Raw genomic sequence first — 18283 nt, 5'->3', positions numbered from 1 at the left:
CTCTTGCTGCATGGGTGAGAGTCCTAGGCCCTCCGTCAAAATCATGCTGCCCTGCCGCACCGTTTTCATGCCTATTGCCCATGTGCCATCCTAGTTTCAAGTGGTTGGATGAATAATTAGTTTTCCCAACACAGAAATGGAGTGTGCAATCACTCTCCTGTAGTAAACGCTAACCATCACTATTCAACTGTGATTCTGCTGTCAGAAGATTGGTTCATACCCAATGAAACAAGACAAAACTGATAGACTGTGATGAATTAATTAGCTAATGGGAAACTAAAACTTGAACAAAATTGATACGTTGAATTTTAAGGTGAATTGAGATTGTCAGGCTTGCACACTTAATGATATAGGTTTTTACATGTTTTTTCCTGTGTAAAGGGGAAATTTATGTCCCTTAGCCTGAATGCTCATTCAATGGAGGTGAATAAAGCTACTATCTTTCTTAATGCGTACTCTACATTTCCATTTGCTTTTAAATTTGAGATTATCTAGGGGATGCCTGTTGTGTTGTAGAAATACCACCCTTATTGGTGATTATGGAAATGTTAATTAAAAACCAAAATGGGATACCACAACACACCCACCAATATGACTAACATAAAAATCCCTAATAATCACCAAGTATTGGTAAAGATGTGGAACAGCTAGATCTTTTATACTTTGCCAGTGGGAATGCAAAATAGTACACCAGTTTAGGAAACTGATAGTACCAGAAATTAATATATAAGCCACATATAAGTAATTGTATGTCGCACAAAAATGTGCACATCCACATGTCCTAAAAGACATGTATACGAATCTAAGAGAAAGTTCCAGTCAAGATGGCAGAGTAGGTTAATGCTGTGTTTACCTTCTCTCGCAGCCACATCAAAATTACAACTGAACTACAAAACAACCATGATTGAGAATGACCTGAAATCTTGTTGACTCAAAGCCCTACAACTACAGACATACAGAAGAGGTGACGTCAAGACTGGGTAGGAGGGGCAGAGATGTGGAACGGGCTGGTCCCACACCCTCATGTGACCATTAAAAGTTGGGAGAGTTATCTCAGCTGCAGAGGTCCCCCCTAACACATCCTCCCCCCGAGGAGAGAGGAGTCACAGACCTTTCACAGCCAGTGCCAGGGAGAGAGGTCCCCATAACTTATGGCTGTGAAAACTGGCGGAGATTGTGGCTGAATTAGATAAGGGCAGCTGCACTCCCAGGTGCTCCTCTTAAAGGGACTTACCGAAGGAGTCACTGGCTTTGAACTCCAGACTGGGGTTAGAAGCAGGAGAGGCAACAGGGACATACGGAGGGGAACTGAATTGTCTGGCTTGGGATGGGCGAGGAGGAGGAGCAGCTTACTCCTGGACAGAGGACCTGGCAGAAGCCATTTTTCCTTTGAGCCCTTTATCCCATCCCTTTACTTTCAGTCTGTGGGTGTCTTTTGATCTGAAGTGAGTCTCTTGTAGGCAGCATATGTAAAGATCTTGTTTTCTTATCCATGTTGAGCCCTCCTCCTTGCCAGCACGAGGACGCAAGCATAGGCAGTTGCTATATGTGAGACTCCATTAAGCTGACTGACATCATTGGTTTGCCACGCCCTGGTGATTCAAGACTTCACCCAACGTTCCAACACACCCAAGCCGCTTCCAGTGGCTTTTTTCATATAAACTGCCTGCCTTGGCTCATGCTGCAGACTTTCCTAGGGTCTCTCAAAGGTTCGCAGAACGCAGACGAGCAGCATCTGGCTTGACTTTGTCCTGCATCTCTGGCTGAGCATCCGTAAGTCCAGCACTAGTGGCAGCTGGCCTTGGTTCACAGTTAGGCCTCTCAAGGCACTTCCAAGCACTGCACAGATGGCAGCCATCTGTGGATTGCTTTGTGGCCCCTGCCAGGTGCCTCTGAGTGGGGCACAGGCTGCAGTTGACCTTGATCTGCAGCAGCCCCCTCCCAGGTGGACCTGGGGCTGGAGACCCCAGTGTCAATCTTTGAAACGAGCTGGAGCATCACCCAGCCACCTCCAAGGATGACACACCCAAGGAGCAGATTAGGCAGACACCAGAGCCCTGCTGACGCAGATCCTGCTTTGTAGGTCAGCCCCTGCTCCACATCTCCAATGTAGTCATGGCCAGGGCTCACAACCAATGAGCCCAAGGCTCAGTCCCTCCCATTGATATACAAACAGCAACCAAGGCTCAACTATAAAAAGTGGGCCCACATAACCCACACAAGGGACACACCTGGAGTATGTGGCTCAGGTGACCAGGAAGACTGCATCACTGAGCCCCACAGCACACCTACCACCTAAGGCCACTGTACTAAGACCAGAAAACATAACAGCCCTACCTAACAAATACAGGGATGCAGCTGAAATGGAAAGACAAAGAATCATGTCCCAAATAAAAGAACAGAACAAAGTTCCAGAAAAATAACTATAAAAATATAAGAATGTTCAGTGATTTCATGGAGAACTTCAATAAAGAGATAAGAAACATAAAAACGGAGATTGAAAACATGAAAAAGAACCAGTCAGAAATAAAGAATACAATAATGGGAATGAAGACTACATTACAGGGAATCAGCAGTAAATTAGATGAAGCAGAGGACTGAATCAGTGAGTTAGAAGATAAGCAGCAGAAAACACCCAAGAAAAAAAAATAATTCAAAAAATAAGGAAAATAAGTTTAAGGGGCTTCTGGGATAACATCAAGCATACCAACATTTGCATTTTATTGGCACTGGAAGGAGAAGAGAGCAAGGAATTGAAAACTTATTTGAAGAAATAATGATGGAAAACTTCCCTAATTTGGTGAAGAAAATACATAAACAAGCCCAGGAAGTGCAGAGAGTCCCAAACAAGATGAACCCAAAGAGGCCAACACCAAGACACAGCATAATTAAAATGCCAAAGGTTCAAGGCAAAGAGTGAATCTTAAAAGCTGCAAGAGAAAAGCAGTTAGTTACCTGCAAGGGAATCCTCATATCGGCTGATTTCTGAACAGAAACTTTGCAGACCGTTGGCATGAACTATTCAAAGTGATGAAAGGCAAGGACCTACAATTACAATTACTCTACCCGGCAAAGCTATTATTTAGAATTAAAGGACAGAAAGAGCTTCCCAGACAAGAAAAAGCTAAAGGAGTTTATCACCTCCAAAGCAGAATTACAAAGAATCTTAGAGGGACTTCCTTAGTACCAAAAAAAAAAAAAAAAAAAAAAAAACAAGTAAAAAATGTAACTAATAAAATGACAATAACTACATAGCTATCAACAATTACTTTCAACATAAATGGATGAAATGTTCCAATCAAAGGACATAGGGGGGTGAATGGATAAGAAAACAAGATCTTTACATATGCTGCCTACAAGAGACTCACTTCAGATCAAAAGGCACCCACAGACTGAAAGTAAAGGGATGGGAAAAAGATATTTCATGAAAATGGAAACAAACAAAAAGCTGAAGTAGCAATACTTACACCAGACAAAATAGACTTTAAAATCAAAGACTATAACAAGTGACAAAGAAGGACCTAGTAATCCCACTTCTGGATATTTATCTGAAGAAACCCAAAATACTACTTTGAGGGGATGTGCTCATCCATTGCAGCATTATTTACAATAGCCAAGATATAAAGGCAACTTGGGCGTTCCTGAATGGATCAATGGATAAAGAAGAGGTGGTAGATATATGCAATAGAATATTACTCAGCCATAAAATAAGAATGAAATTTTGCCATCTATGACAACATGGATGGATCTAGGGGGTATTGTGCTGAGGATAGTAAGTCAAAGAAAGACACATGTCATATGATTTCAGCTATAAGTGGAATCTAAAAAACAAAATAAATAAATGAAACAGAAACAAACTCATAGGTACTGAGAACATTTGGATGGTTGCCAGATAGGCGGGGGTTTGGAAGTGGGTGGAAAAGGGGAAGGGATTAAGAAGTACAAAGTAGTCATGGGGATGTAGGATATAGCATAAGGAATATAGTCAATAACATCGTAATAACTGTATGGTGTCAGATAAGTATTAGATTTGTTGGGGTGATAGATGGGAGGGAGGGTGGAGCCAGGTTGAAAAAGGTGAAGGGATTAAGAAATACAGAAATAGGTAGTTATAAAATAGTCATGGAGATGTAAAGTACAGGGAATATAATCAATAATATGGTAATAACTATGTATAGTGCCAGGCAAGCACTGCTGAATAACTGTGGTGTATACCTGAAACTAATATAATATTGTATGTTGGCTATATTTTAATAAAAATCTTAAAAAGAAAAAGAAATAATCTAAGAACCACAAATGCCATGATGGAATAGTATGCAGCATTGAAAATTAAATTACTGTTACACATAGAAATCTCACATATTGAGATTAATATTGAGAGCAAGAGGCCACACAACAAAACAAGTATATACTCTATCATTCAACTTATATAAAACTCAGAAAAAGTGAAACAATGTATAAAAATTCAGGAAAGTGTTTACCTTTTGGAATATTGGGATTCATGACTTAGAAAAAAGAGTATCTTCAATCATGTTGGTTATGTTTTATTTCCTAATATGAGTGGTTATTACACACGTATATGGACTTTCTGATCGCGATAATTTATTGAGTTGTTCACTTATTATGTGTGCATTGTTAAGAATACTTCAATGAGTCTTTCATTAACCAATACTATATGATTAATTTATATGTCAGAAAACATAGAAGAGATTAAAATAGAACAATAAAAATCACTTAATTATTCCACTGGTGGCTTTACTTCAAGTCCTGTTTTATATATATATATAAATAATATATATATATTATACATTATTATATATATTATTATATATAATATATGTATATATTATATATAAATATATAAATGTATAAATGTATAATAATATATATTTTTAAATATATATATAATATATATAAATATATAATTATACATATATATTGATTTATACATGGACAATTACTCAGCATTGATAGATTTTCTAGTTTAACACAAATTACCAAAATTGTTTAAGATAAACAAGAAAATCTGAATAGACTAAGTTTCTATAGTCTAGAAGTATTACATTAAAAAAAAAAAAACTATCAGATTCAAAATTTTTTGTCTTGGTTTACTGTTAGATTTTCCTAACTTTTAAAGAATAGGAAATTCCCATGCAATATAAAAAAAGATCTCAGATCTTAGCAAATAAATTCTAGAGTGGTGAAAACCCTTTCCATTTCTTTCTTGAGCAAGATTTTTCTTCTTGTAATTCTTTTTTTGCTTGTTTGTTTTTTTAGAATCAAAATAATTGCTTTGTTCTTTTTTTTTTTTTTTTTTTTTTTTTTTTTTTTTTTTAATTTCGTGGTGGCGGGAGGGCATGGTGGAAGTAAAAGAAGTTTGGTTTCTGCTTCAAAGAGCTTTCCCAAAGACTGGTGATTTATTTTCATTACACATCACCATGAATGAGCATTCTTCTCCTGACTCTCCTGGTAGTGTGAATTCAAGGTCATATGTGTAGTATGTGTTTTTCTGAAATCCAGTGTATTCATTTGGGCATATATGGGGTGTCCCTTGTGTTCTTGTTCTCATATTAAAGGTATTAGCACTTTGGCTTCAAGAACTAATTTTCAAAAATCATAAGTACAACTTGTGTTTGATTTGGGTCTTGGATAATTACTAAGGAACCATCTAGCAATAATGGTCTCAGATATTTAAATACCCTGTGAAGATGCAATTAATTAAGGGACTGCTGATTCTAAGAACTATGCAACCAACAAGGGAATGAGGAAGGAATTATAAGTCTGAATGCCAAGTTCTGAGAAAATATCAATCATCTCTTCCTCACTCTTGCAATACTTATAAATAAAGTACAGAGAGAAGAATTACAATGTGATGTGTAGATGGTATTACAGAATTGTACACTTGGAACCTATGTAATTTTACTAACCATTGTCACCCTAATACATTTTAATTAAAGGAAAAGTGCATTTAGAACTGGGAAAAAATATATGTGTTGTTGTTGTTGTTGTTGTTAAATTTGCCACTCATTCCAATTCAATAAGATGCTTTAAGGAAAATAACATGAGGTGGGAGACTAGTTACATTGTTGCTATTCAGAACTTCTTGAGAACAAAAGAATGAAGAGCAATCAACTTCCCTGGTTTAAATTTACTATCTTGAAACACGTTATTCTGTAACTTGAACATCTATGACATGCCATGAAAATTTAAAGCAGAAAACAAAATCATATAGAAAGCCAGAAACTTCATCGATATATCTAGACAGATGTTTGCTTGTAGTTTTTGGTATCCAAAACCTTTTTTCCACACATGGCACACATGCCCTTTTTGTAGGCACAGCCCTGGCAGTGATGAGAACCCGATTGGTTCACAGAATGTCTACAAATTCTGCAAGTAGAGAACTTATTCTTTCCATAGGGACTGAATCTTGCTTTTTTTGGGTCAAATCTTTATTTTCTTTCAGACGTTTTCCACAACTTCCTGTGGTAGTCCTTGTACCATCTTTCCACGTATCTGCAGTGATAACAGTACCAAGTTCTTTTCACGTTTTTCGCACACCATCCTTCCATGATGGTTCCCTTGGCATCAGAAGCCTGGTGTGATTCTTTAATTAGTGCTTCTCTTTGAGTTATTCTTTTTATCTTTTTTTTCATGAATAATCACCTACGTGTTTGATTTCTGTTTTGCATGTTGGTCATTTTTTCGTCTCATCATTTTCTTTGATTGTCCTCGTCCTCTGAATTCTAGGAGTGCTTCTTCAGTTTGTTTTCCACAAATCTTATTATATTATTCGCTGCTTCAAAGGCAGATTTCATTCTTCCATTTAATTTTCTGTTTCTTTCCAAGTCTTTGCATTTCAACTTTTTTCAATCTCTATGGTTTTTATTTCTAAGTCAATGGATGCATATTTAAAGATGACAAAAATGTTTCTAAAATATGTTTCTGGATTCTGTACTAACTCATTATTCCATATATGGCTTACCTCTGAGGCTTTAACTTCCCATTTCAAGTAATCATTATCCAAATTATGTTTGGCTTTTATGGTGTTGTTGCTGTTGTTTGTTTACTGATATGAGAATGTGATGAAATCTATTGAAAGGTAGTGTTTTTCAACAGACAAGTCAGGAGACTGAGCCTCAGCCCTTGGCCATACTGGTAACTTGGTGTTCAGCAGAAAGCGTCTGAGCTTCACAGTTAAAGGGCAGGTTGTGAACAACCTCAGGGCCAAATTCCAATGAGTAACAGGCATTCAAATAAAGCACCTCTGTTACAGTGTTGGTGGACCATCTTCTCTCCCCATTGTGTGGTACTCTGTCCTGATCTGATAGAGTGTTATTATACACACACATAAACACACACACACACACACACACACACACGTACAACTGCATCTACTCCTATTATCACCATACCTACAATGACTTTCGGACTATTTCTCTCTCTGTCCTTCGATTCAGGGCATTGATTGAAGAGGGTTGCCCACGAATGACTGCCTAACTTTCTGAATGATATGAATCTTGGATCTGTGAGTTCGGGGACAGAAAGTACGTGAGGAGCATAGAGTCTTGCTATATTATTTAAGACCATAACTTTGCTCTACTACAGACTGTGAATTTTAGTTTCACAGTGTGGAGTCTTCCCAGAAGCTAATTAATAGATTGGCTGAAAGTCTCAGTTTTGAATGTGGTCATAAATTTTCATCTTTCTCTATGTACTTACAGCCACTTTAAGCTTCATCGAGGACTGTTTATGTGATAGAACTTTAAAACAATAACAACTACTATTTCTGACATCTTAAACTATGATAAAAAATTATTCCATCAGCATCATTTGGAGAAAAATTGAACCTTCCTCTAATATTTTCTCACAACCAAAAGTTATTCCTGAACATCTGTGCAATATTACTTCGACACAGATGGCAAAATAGTTATTAATAAAATAGCACTTGTAAATATTTGGATCTATTTCAGCAGAACTGAGAAAGCCACAAAACCATCCTACAAAGTAAATTTTCATTGCTGACTCAATGTACATTTTACTTTGTACTGAAAGTGCTGCAATTTTCTTTGGTAGTTTCTGAAATGAATAAGTAACATTTATTATATTTGCTGGCCCCTCCAGTGTGGTGGGGGGATGACTTCATTTTCATTTCACAGCTGGCCCCAATCCACTTTTATCTCTTTAAGAAGTTTACGAGGCCTATGTATTGCCTGGGGACTGACAAAGCCCAGTCTTCTAAATATAACCTCCTTTTTCTTTTCAAAAAGTAAACAAATTGAAAAAAGAAAAGAAAAAAATATATATACCTTGGGGAAGTCTTTCAATAAAGTCTTTTAAATAAATTTAAAATAAATTATTTCTATAGCTTCCAAGTGTTTTTTTGCCCACTTTTTTTCATGTCAATTGTTTCATATTACTCCTGTAAGATGTTTTGGCATTGTCAGTTTTCTTGTACCCATTTCATGTGAACAATTTGGAATGTGATCTTCTTGTCTGTAAGACCATAAAACAGGTTTCTTGCTGTTTGTTGAGGTGGTGTGGAGTAATATGAAAATTCCTGGACTAGAAGATGGATGGGGTGGGATTGTGTGTTAAAGTTGCCTACCATCAGCTGTATCAGTTTCATATGGTTTACTGTCTGGTCTACAGGTTAGGGTTACTCTGCAAATGCTAAGTGGTCTGTACCATGAGGAACATGGAAACGGCGAGAAAGCATTAAAAAAGTTGATAGCCATTTCATAGAGTAATTTTATGCCTATAGAATTATTATTATTCTATATAACACATAGAATATATGTAATATACAATAAAAATGTGAACTTTTGTATTTTGTGTCTGCCTTTTAATCATTTCATTTTTAAAATAATTATTCTTTAGTAATTTTACAAAAGCATTCAGTCTTCATTGGATTAAAAATACACTGATCCTTAACCAGAAAGTCTGAGAAGTACTGAACTATAAGATATCCAGTGAGCCAGTACACCTCTTGGGACCTCAATTTCTCTATCTGTAACAATATTAGTAATGATCCCTACCTTGTCTTTTACACAGAGTATTTGAACACTAAGTAAAATAACTTATTCATAAATTATTTATTAACCATAACAACTCATATAAATATACAGTTACATTCTAAATAGAAATCATCTGGGAAATAGCATGACACTTTTGCTAAAAAAAAAAAAAAGGTTCTCATTTTTAGATATCCAATAAGTATTTGTTGACTTCATGAATAAACATAAGAACACACACTCTGGCATCAGACAGAACTGCACTCAAACAACTGTCTCAGAGAGTAGGGTGTGATTTAAAGGCAAGTCAAATAATCTGTCAATGGCAGATTCTTCATCTGTAAAATGAGAGTAATACTAGCTTCTGCTTCTAAGGGTCATTGTGAGTACTCCGCAAAATAGCGCAGTGAAGTATTTAGCATTTAGTACTTGGCACGTGGAAAGTATTTAATAAATATTAGTCCTATCTTTAAGCTCTTTTTCTATGCTAAGAAATGAGTTGATTGTTTACATGCAATATCTTACTTAGTTAATAAGAAAACATAAAAAAGATGATTACCATAATGTCCATTTTAAAATAAAGAAACTAAGACTCAAACAATTAAGCAATTTTAACAAGGTCATATAACTACTTTAAATCCATGTCTGTTTATAACTAAATTGGTAACTTTTCCCACAGAATACCACCTCCCTAAGGACTTCTAAGTAATGAAGAACATAAATTTTACGGGCACTCTTCTTCTAGAAGTACTCTCATTTTTGTTTGTAAACTCTGAGGATTTTTTGCAGAAGAGAAACTATCAACAGATTTAATGACACACATGAAAGGATACCTATGGATCACTTGTTTCACTTACCAGTTTGACTTGTTGGGGTCCTCATGCTGACAGGGCCACTTTCAGTGTTTTGCTCTGAGCTTCTTCACATGACCCTTCAAGGCTGCCAGAAAATAAATAAAAAAAAAATTTTTTAAATGTAAAAATAAAAATGCTACTTGCTTCTAGAAGGATCTCTGGATATCAACGACCAAAACAATAATAATTCAAATTTACATAATACCCATTTTATAAAGCTTTTTAAAGCAACACAATAGAGATGAACTCACTTCACATGTTTGGGGTTTTTGCAAGTGTTTTGACATGTTTCTCTTGGAATTGGCAGAACATAACAAAGTGTCTATCACTGAGGCATTCATTAAATTACTTTCATTGTTTATTAAACGAATGAATGAAACTCATGTGAAATACATTCATATATTTGAAGATTTTTAGCCCCAGAAGGCAAACTAGGATGTTGTTATAATGTAGTTGTTTGCAGAAAAGGAGAAAACCGACCTGAAAAAGAAAGTATTTTTGCTGTGGCCATAAACCTGCCATTTCAAAGGTTAAACATTTGACAATGAAGTCAACATACAGGTCACAGATTACGCCTTGTGGTTTCAGTATTTAATAATTGAATGAATCTGAAAAACTGTTATCAAAAATAATCATGGTCTATTTATGCAGGAAGATTTAAATACAATCAATTAAAGGTTTGAATCTACTGTTAGAGTAATTGTAATGTTGAAAATGGAAAATGAAACTTTTGTTTTTTTTTAGAATAAGAATATGACTTTTCCATTTTCATGATGAGTCTTTTCCTTCTTATGCTACTTCACACTCCACCTCAATTATCCTCTGCAATCCACAAAAACAGAGAGATAAAGAAGAGAGAGAAAGCTAAATTGGCAAAAAAACAGTAAAAGCTATTATAGGATATTTATCATTCACTCAGAATAAGTGTAACAAGGTTCTCTTTTTTATTGAAATGTTTTCTTTTTTATTGAAATATATTTCACATAGAACATTGTGCAAATTTAAGGTGTACAATCTGTTAATTTGACACTAATACACTTTTAAATAATTATAATTTATTTAAATCACTTTCAATCACTTTCCTTCCAAAAACTTGTAAACTAGATTTTCTGCTTCACATTGCTACTTGTGTGACCAGTAATAATAGTGATTATTATTTTGTTGCTTACAGTGTTTCAGGAATGGTTTTTATCATTTTATAGGAATTACCTAATTTAATATTTACAACAATCCTGTAAGGTAGGTATTTTAACCTCATTATTTTTAAAGACGAAAAAACTGAGGTGCAGTTTATGTAAATTATTCAAGATCCATTGCTAGTAGTCCATACAGTAGGATTTGAACTTTTCCCAGAGCCCATGCTTTTAATCTCCACGTTATCTACTATTACCTTTCAAACTTAATCCAAACTGGAACTTTTGATTTTCCCCATGTGCCTTTCTGTGTTTTCCCTCTCTTCACAGGGAATCAACACATCTACTTGGACTCAACTCCGAAACGTGGAGATCTTTTTAATAACTTCCTTTTCGATGACAATTATGTAGCCTAATAGTTGGAATCCATACAGCTCTCTCCTTTCACCAGTTCAAGCTACCACCATGTATCACCTAGAATACAGCAAGAGCCTTCTTCTATCTATTCCAACTGATCCCACTCGTGACCCCTCCTGTAATCCATTGCTCACACTGTAGCCAGGGGAGCTTTTCTTATAGCATAAATCATTTTACTATCCTGAGTAACATTCCTCAATGGCTTTCTATTACACTTGGAATTACCTAATTATCTTATCATGGCCTATAAGCTGTAACATGAACTGGCTGCAGTCTACCTCTCAAATATTATCTCATACAGTTTTCTCTCATTATTATTAGGCTGCAACATACTCTTCCTCTAATAAAACATGGTCTCCTGCAACGAAAGACTTTGCTTTTTAGGAAATCAAAACCTGGAATGATCAGCACTTGGATCCTTTTCATGCCTTAGATCTTAGTTCAAAAGTCACTTTCTCAACACTCCAAAATGTCCCCTAAGATATTTTTAACTTATTTGCTTACTTGTCTGATATCTTTCTTCCTCACTGGAATGTGGGATCCATGTAGACAGGAATCCAGCTACTAACGAGTAGCACTTACATTTTTCTGCGTTATGAATATGTGGAGGAATGAATAGGTGTTAAAATATATTCTAACTAAAATTATTCTCCCTTATTTTTATTCATTCATGAAAGGAAGAGAAGAGAATCTTGCATTTCAAGAATGAATAAACAAAAAAAAAACTGTAAAAAATCATGTTTTCATATTCCTTCATGTATACCTGCTCTTTTGAGATATTAAAATAAGTTCCACTAGGAAAAAAATGAAATAGATTTCTCTGTTTATGCTTTTTTTTCCTTAACAAGAAGTACAGTAAAGACCATAACTGTATACATTATTTACATTATTTTTTGTAAGTGTCCCCACTTTCAAAAGTGTCTCAACTGTAACATTCTCCGTGTGGCATTCATGCACAATAGATGATATACATATACTATTAATTTTGAATTTGAGCATGAATTTTATGACCCTATGCATAGCCCAGGGTCAAATATTTAGAAATCTTTAAATCACTTGTGTCCTATCTGTAGCTCTGACCAATATCAGGCAAATATCAGCACTGCAGTAGCTCGTATGATTGAGGCACCAGTATTATATTAAGGGGCATATACTATGGTTTTATTCTCACAAAACAACAACATATAAAGACTCTATATTAGTTTAACTAGCAGCATATTTTTATCTTACCTGAATCATTCTGCTAAAAGATGTGCAACCCCACTGAACTTTGTTTCCGGTTATTTTATTCCCCTTTGTTTTGGTTTAGTTGGTTTAAAACAAAGCTTCTCAAATTATTTATTCACTTATTTCTATTGATTTTTAATGCTATGGTGAATGTTTCTATATTGTGGTAACATGTATATAACATAAAATTTTTACCATTTTAATTGATTTTAAGTGTACAGTTTAGTGACATCATGTACATTTGCATATATCAATCTCCAGAACTTTCTCATCATTTTCCCAAACTGAAATTCTGTACCCATTGACACTAACTACCATTTCACCTGCCCCCAGCGACTGGTAACCGCTAGTCTATTTTCTGTCTCTGTGAATTTGACTCTTCTAGGTTCCTCATGTAAGTAGAATCATAAAATATTTGTACTTTTGGGTCTGGCTGATTTCACTTAACATAATAATTCTCAACATTCATTCAAATATAAAGTGTGTATGAGTTACATGATATTTACATGCACATTAATCAAACTGCATTTTTGATTTAGCGAGTCTAGAGCCAGACTCGAGTCTGTATTTAGTATCACAAACTTAGGTTACACTCATGGTACTGATCCATTGACCACACTTTGGGTAACAAGCATTCAGATGTTAGGTAGCAGTTCCAGACGATTTCAAAACGGTACTTGAATAATTCATGGTTTGAGTATTGTGTGTTGAAAGACATAAGAAATATAAGCCGATATTGAAAGAAAAACAATTTTAAAAATGGTGGACCCATTAACCAGGATATGTTTATTTCTGACATTTTCTGCAAAATTTCCAACCAATACATTACATTAGCATTTCTACAAATTCCATTAAAGAAATAGTCACCCCACTGGTCATGCCTACAATCACCATTGCTCCCATTATGAGTACCATTACTGAAGGCAGTCTTAACTCTTGGAACTATGTACATATATGGGAACTTCTTTGGCATTATGACTCTATTTCATTTTGGGAAAAACTAAATAGGGGCACTTCCAAAACAGAATTTCAACCCCTATACTAAATTACTTGACAGTTTGATTGAATATGTACAGCTATGATTTCATAAGAAGTTCACTTAAATTTCCAAAGAGTTGATATTATAATCATTGTAAGTTAATAATAGTGTCACTTAAATTCAATAAGAAATCAAGAACATCTAAGAACAGAGGAAAGATACAGTCTCTTCCCAATAGGTTCATATTAGTCCTTTCTGAAAGAAATTTAACAAGAATTGGCCAGTGTTCATTTTCTTCATTACTTCTTAGAGTCAACTTATCTTGTTTGTCTGCATATTCAGATGCTATCTTCAACAACCTCTTTGTAAAGAAATATGTAAGTGACTCTACAATAGTGACTCTTGTTCATGTATAAGCTCTTAATACAAGGCATCTTAACTCTGATTATGTTTCCCAATCAATTATTTAGAAGAGTTTATTCTTTTCAAAAGCAGATGGGGAAATATTCAGGGAATTCCTGGTGCAAGACCCAAGTGTAGGGGTAAAAAGAACAATAGTTAAGAAAAACTCAGATAGGAGCAAAAAGGAAAACAAATTGTATAGAGAAGTACACGTGTGTGAGGAAGATGGTTCAATATTGACGGGGAACGTATTGCTGGGAGGAAGAATCCAAGAGTTTTAGTACCCCGGGATGTGTTACCTGAACACCTGACCGCCTCCTAACTGGCTTCTTACACTTCAGCCTCTTTCTAATTCAATCTACTCCTAAAATGCTTCCACACTTTCTAATCAATTTTCTTACTGTAGTTTATTTTCTTTTTTCAGTATCCAAACTCTTATTTCAGGCCTTGATTTCTTCTATAATCTACAATTTGAAAGAGAGTAAGTGGACTTTTTGAAGAAACAAAGGATGCTGCTGCTTCTCTATAGATATCTGTGACTTCCACCCCCTCTTGCTTCTGTTACTGCAACAGATTCTGAACTGAGTTATCTGCCGCAACAATAGTCTTGCTTCCTTTTCATCCACCACGTCTTTCACTAACTTCCCCAGATTAAAGTCTCTAAATCAAAGCTAGAATCTTGTCAATCTTTTTTCAAAACATTTCTAAGGCTCCTCATTCCCTATAGAATATGGGCGGGGCGGGGAGAGGAAGGAAAATGCAGCCCCACTTCCAACTCCCTAGCCTGGGCTCAAAGACTTCAGCTGTCTTTTTAGACTCATGTCATCAGTGCACATGCAGAATGCAGAAGTGCATTACCAACTGGAAGGATCTTTACTGCTGTAAGTAATCTCATTCTTAGAATAAATCTGTGAAACAATTATTATGAGTATCTATAATTTGTAATGAGACTATTGAAGCACAGAGATGTTGCAACTACTCTAAGCCGTTAGGTCAGCTAATGAATAGTAGAAACCTGGTTTTGAATCTTCTACCTCCAGAGCACATACCTGCACTCCCCACCCCACCCCGCCTCCCCCAAAAAACCCAACTTATTTGTCTTCCAAATTGTATGATCACTTTGTTTTCCTTTCTCTGAATACAAACTTGTATCTTTATTTCTGTTTAGAAGAATATTATTCTCAGTGTCATTATTTCCATATATTTAGCATCTTCGAAGTTCCAGGTCAAATGCTAAGTCCCTCTGTTACCTTCAGTTGGAACTTCCCTCTCTTTTCTCTGGATAAGTTATCATTGTACTTATCTTACAGTATTTTCTGTTTACTGCCACTTTCAAAGTTACTCGTGTTCCGACTATTTCTCTTGTTCATGTATAAGCTATTACTAGGCCAAAGCCATAGTTTGCTTCATTTTCACAGTCACTTTGTCTGGCTTAATACCTTGTGTATAATAGGTATAAAATAAAGGAAGAAAGGGGCAAGGGGACCTTTGCTTTTTTTTTTTTTCTTTTTTTTTTCTAAAAAGGTAGTAAAGTGTTGGATTGAGAAGACAGGCTCATCAGAGATTAATGAGGCTCAGTTAGATATAGATTAAAAAATATTTTTACCTAGCCGAGGCAGCTCTAGTCCAAGAAAACGTTATCATCTGATGGTAGCTACCTAAATTACAGACACCTTGGGTACGAAGAATTAGCCAGCTTCAAATACTGGCTTTGCATTTCAAAACCAAAGAATTGCAAAGCATCCAAATCTCATTTTAGCTACACAAGTTTAGGACAGGTAGATTGATTTAATATAAAACAAATTTTCTTCAAATTAAGATTGCTTCTTTTTAAACCTATTTTCATAATTTGTCTAGATCTTCCTAACCACAAAGAACCCCACTGATATTCCCTTCTCCAAAGCAATGGCCTATCTCAATAAAGTGCTTTTTTGTGTACTGAAGTCATTTTGGAAAAACAGCTCTTGGATCAAAGTAAATGAGTTCCAGTATAAATAAAGAACCTGAGACATCGCAGATGGCACTCAGCAAGATATTGGTGTGACAGCTAGAAAGATGCAGCGTGACCCTCTGCAATTGATGTTTTGTATTGACAGGGTCTAATAAAATGAGTTCCATCATGGAACTTGTGTATTCAATGAAATCTGTATTAAACGTAAATATGAGCTTTGACTGCTGCTTTAGTGAATGTTTTTTAAAGATAAAACACAAAGTCTAACTAGAATGGTAATTTGAGTCACATTGAGACCCCAAAACAACTGTTAAATATGTACTTTCTATTCTATTCAAGGTGAAAAGTGAAAGAATATTCATATTATGTATGTTGCCTCGCTGTGAACATTATATCGAATACACTGCAACAGTTTTAAAATTTATTTATTTTAAAACTTCTGGCATATTCTAGAGTTGGATTCATTTTCTAACACTTTCAAAACTGCATTGTATTAAATTACATTTGTTTCATATAAGCCACCCTGAATATCTACCATTAACCTAAAAAGATTGAGGGACAAGTCTTTATTTTAAGTACATTCCACTTTTGTAGATCAAGGCAGACATCCTCCTAAGCAGCTATATTGTTTCATTGCTGTAGGAAAAGCTTTGGATTCTGGTCAGCAGGTAGGGAGGAAGAGAACCACCTCAAGATACAAAGCTACACTGTACCACAGCATGGCCCATTAATCGGGGGTTCCAATGTCAGCAGGGGCTCTTAATAGCATGACCTTTCCTAAATGCTCTTCACATGAGTGAGTTGAATAAAAATTGTCACCCATTTGGGTATAGCTTAATGACAAACAATCATTAGATCTTCAAGTCATAAATGACTCAGGCCGTCCAGGCTATCTCCCACTCAGTGTGAGGGTAACAATGCAGCTCCATTGGTATCAACAGAAGAGCTGACACAATAACTCTGACTATTGAATAAGTATGTTTATACACAATGGAAGTCAGCCTTCTTGTATTGTCACGTATGGGTCCAAATTCGCCTTCTGGAACAATTCAGAATATGTAAAAGCCTAGTTTTACACGGCTGCTTTTCAAATAATTGAACGAAGTTATCATTGCCCGGCAGGGATGTGGCGCATCTTTCAGACTCAACATCACCACTTTTTTGAACATAAAATGACAGATACATTCCTCACTTGACATGTTTTCAGGCATTTCACTATTCTGGTCATCTTCTTTTGGATGTACTTTAATTTGTCAATGTCTTCTTTAAAAATATATGGAATATCCCAGGATATTTCTGAAGCTTCTAGCAGAAAGGAGAACACCCTGATAATAACCATAAATTTCTCCGTCTCGTGAAGAGTGACAAGGCCTAAATGTAAATAAAATTTCCACCGCTCAAAACTGGGTGGAGAAAGAACTAACCATCAATATTAATGGACTCAAAATTCACCTCTAAATTTAGTGGTGTTACAGAGTGGTATCTGAGAGAACATTGTCTAGGGTGTGTTGTCTGCAACCCACAGGTAAGACTTCAATCAGTGGTCTGCACTGTCTGTTAAGTCTCCAGAATATTGGACTCCCTGAGAGGCATGGAAAAAATATCTGTCATGGCTCTCCCCTTAGCCAGCTGAGTAACTTTGGACAAGTCACTAACGTTTGTGGTTTTCAATGTTTTCATTATTGTGACGGTGATTTTATATGTCGACTCGACTAGATCATGATCTATAAGAGCCCATGTAAATTATCATTTGCCCAGGTAAGAGGTTTTAATGTTTTAAAACTTCTTGTTTGTCAGGAGTCCTGTATTTTATTATAATTCGGCCCAAATTTAAATAGTTTTACCTTCAATAACATCTGATAAAATGCTGTGCCAGTTCCCGCCATCTTTGTATTCACTTATCCATGTGTTGGTTTACGCAGCAACTTGCTTTGTACATTCTACGAGCGTAGTGTAGTGCTCGGCAATGTGGATGATACGAAGTAGGATCATTTCAGCTCTTTCCCTTGAAGAACTTGTTAGGTATACAAGGTACAACATTCAAAGCAGTAAAACATGGTTGTCATATGTCAATGACAATTAATGATAATGGAATTCAGAGAAGGGAAAGATCATCACTGCCTAATAAGATGGGAAATTGTTCATGAAAGAGATGGAAGGAGACAGCACAGTTGAGGAGTGAGGATTTTGAAAGCTGGGAGAAGGGAGTATTTATATACCTGTTAGAGTGATCAAGCTTTTAGATAAAGTGCCCTCTATTGTTCTAGAAACTCTGCAGTGACTGCATACAACTACCCTAAACATGTAAT

General features: G+C 35.7%; 1 protein-coding gene and 1 pseudogene across 1 annotated transcript in view; both read right to left on the bottom strand.

The window, feature by feature from the left end:
• LINGO2 (leucine rich repeat and Ig domain containing 2) overlaps positions 1-18283 on the bottom strand; it is a 1121241-nt gene that overhangs the window by 446010 nt on the left and 656948 nt on the right. The window contains exon 4 of the mRNA XM_033122203.1: positions 9869-9950. The gene's annotated coding sequence lies outside the window, so the exon portion shown is untranslated. The remainder of the gene's footprint in view (positions 1-9868; positions 9951-18283) is intronic.
• LOC117031669 (cysteine-rich PDZ-binding protein-like) lies at positions 6258-6561 on the bottom strand (annotated as a pseudogene).

The sequence above is a fragment of the Rhinolophus ferrumequinum genome, chromosome 12, assembly GCF_004115265.2.
Source record: "Rhinolophus ferrumequinum isolate MPI-CBG mRhiFer1 chromosome 12, mRhiFer1_v1.p, whole genome shotgun sequence".
Taxonomy (NCBI): domain Eukaryota; kingdom Metazoa; phylum Chordata; class Mammalia; order Chiroptera; family Rhinolophidae; genus Rhinolophus; species Rhinolophus ferrumequinum.
This window is presented reverse-complemented; position numbering and strand designations above follow the sequence as displayed.